Source organism: Lactuca virosa, chromosome 6 (assembly GCF_052849685.1).
Source record: "Lactuca virosa cultivar CGN04683 chromosome 6, Lactuca_virosa_CGN04683_v6, whole genome shotgun sequence".
NCBI classification, from domain to species: domain Eukaryota; kingdom Viridiplantae; phylum Streptophyta; class Magnoliopsida; order Asterales; family Asteraceae; genus Lactuca; species Lactuca virosa.
Genome location: NC_136431.1, coordinates 119,171,043 through 119,173,923, shown reverse-complemented (window position 1 = coordinate 119,173,923; position 2,881 = coordinate 119,171,043).

Genomic DNA, 2,881 nt, shown 5'->3' with positions numbered 1-2,881 from the left:
GGTGCTGTGTGGAAATTGGATCTCTAGCTAGTTACATATTACCTACTTTAGTCTAGTGCAGATAGGATCTGCACTTATGACCACAGAAGGTTTCGAATGGAGCAACTTGATTGCTAGCGTGATAAAGGACTCGACTAATTGGTAAATGGGTATCCTATTCTTTACCATAGTCGATCACATAAGCTCATGAATACTCTAGTTCCTAGAGATTTTTGAGTGACTGCTTGAACTGGGAGATGATTCTATTATCTCAGTGGAGATAACAGATATTGGAATACCGTGCACTCACACGTTCTAGTTATCTTCTCTACTTGCCACATTTTCAGGTTTCAAGGCTTCCTGTTGAGCCTCCTTACTTTGTGTGGAGAGTTTTGAATGGGTTATCATAGTCAATGATTGGCACTATGACATGGGTACTCTTTCCGACTTAGGGTGTCAGCTACTATATTGGCTTTTTCGAGATGATAACGAATTTCGAATTCATAGTCATTTAGTAGCTCGACCCACTGTCGTGGTCTCGTGTTGAATTCCACCTGGTAGAATACATGATGCAGGCTTTTGCTACGAAGTTCATGATCAGACTCATACTTGGCTCATGCACCATCACCTCGTGTATACAAGTCGTATATAATTTAGATTTTACAAAACGTTCGGATGGGTGACTTTGCCCCAGGTTCACAACCAAACAAGGAACAGGAGATAGGGCGGAATTACACATCCTTAATCTTGTTAAGTCTAAATTATATACCACTGTCGTGTATACACTTAGCAGCGATAGATTAACTTAATGAGTTCTTAGTCTCTATTCTTGAATTTGACCTGCGGTACAATGATTTTCCTACGAGATCTAATGAGGTACTTCGGTAGTTACTGACTTCTAAGACTACTTCGGTGCTTTTCGTTTGAAATTTCCTGTCTATTGAGTAGGCTAGAATGGCATGGTACCCTTCGCATGGGTACTTCTGAAGTTTTGAAATGAGAGACAACCTAAGGGTTTTGCGTTATGGATTGGAAGAATTTCATCTTACGGCTGATTAAGGAAAAAGTTCTTTTACACAGCATAAGACTTTTCACATGGTAAGGGCCAATCCAAACCATGTCGAATGAGGACGTCAGAATTTTCCTGACGAAATAGATATTAAGTCGTTCTGGGAGGAATGATTACTAGGATGATATCCTATGTACCTAAGTTTTCCGCGCTTCTGGTTTTATTCTGTTATTATCGCTACGAATCCCCTTTTTGATTCGAAATTGGCGGGTACTACCAATACGAGGGTTCTGATAATTTGAAATTATCAACTTTCATGAAACGATCCTTACTAGGTCTCTCTATAATCGCTTGGTGTATACAAGTCATGTATAATTAAGATTGGTAAGACCTTTGACTGAGCAACCCTGCCCTAAATCCACAACCAAACAAGGAACATGAAATGAGGCGGGATTACTCACTCTAAGTCTACAAATCTTAATTATAAATGACCCTTATGTATACACTAAGTCATCATAGCTTACCTTTTAGGGTTTCAAATTTTATATAATTGTTGTGATTTAACTTGAACGAGAGAGTAATCATAATTATAGATAATTATCGGGGTTTGGAAGCGTACCAAAATATAGCAGGCTTCTTTGACGCTTTCCCATGTATTGGGGTCAAACTCCTCCTGCTCCCCCGTCGTTCTTCTCTGTTGGACAGTCCCTCTTGTAATGTCCTATTTCACCACAAAGGTGACATATGTGAATGGTTCCAACATTGGCAGTTGAAGTGATGAACTCAACCAGAGTTCTACAGATGTGGGTGGTATGCCCCTTTATGTTGCATCTATTGCAATGCAGCTCTCGGCAAACTCCATGATGATGGTAGTTGCACTTGCTGCAGTGTGGGAGGTTTCCTAAGTACGGCTTGGTCGATGCTAGAATAACAGGGTTGATGGGGGTATTGACTGCCCCAGTTCGTTGCCCTCTGTTAGGTTCTTGAGTTGAACAACTCCCTTTATTGTTCTCGAACTTTCGTTTCAGGATATTAGGCTTAAGGTTCAAGGTGTTCTTACAAGTAGGTGCTCGTTGTTGTACTTGTCCATCACCACGATCGGGGTTACCGATAGCATTACTAACATTTGTATTGTTAGCATTAAGGTGTGCCATGACAGCTGCTACAGCTGTTGTGACCGCAGCTTGAAACGTAGCCGCATCTATCTGAAGGATTGGTGTTTCGCTGGTAGGTTGGTTACATTTCTTTGGAGGCATGATTATGTTACATGATAAGAAAATGAGCTCATGAGCGACGATAGTTGTCTCTAGATGTATTCCAACCATTGATATCTACATATAAATCTTTCATTTTGTTATATTGTTCTCAATGATTCGACCTGCATCCCTATGATGCAGTCCTGGTAAGGAACAGAATTAAGTTTCTAGAATGGTTATGAACCGAGTATCATCCGAACTAAGTTATCTTCGTTTGGTAGATATCGTTTCCAAATTTTCGAAAATATTCGAAAATAATTCATAACAGTGTCTACATAAAATAGACTTATGAATTTGAGAAGTAATCACTATCAATTAAGATTTCGTGATCTGATTTATTGTTATTAGCCGTGACAGAAAAAGAGGATAGGCTCAAAACCTAATGTGAGTAATGAAATCACTAACTCACTAGGTTGAATCGATTTACTAGTTATTACTTAGATGAAAAGGTGCTCAAACACTTCACATGAATCACACGTGGTTTTCTTTTGTTCTTTGTTCTATTCTGAGTGGTAATGATTTGTTTCCTCCTAGTATCTATAGGGTGTCCTTCTCCTCTATAGGTATATTGAATTCCCGAGCTATCTTACTTCCGATTCTGACATTGATCCCCATTACTTCGTAATGAAGATTTTGA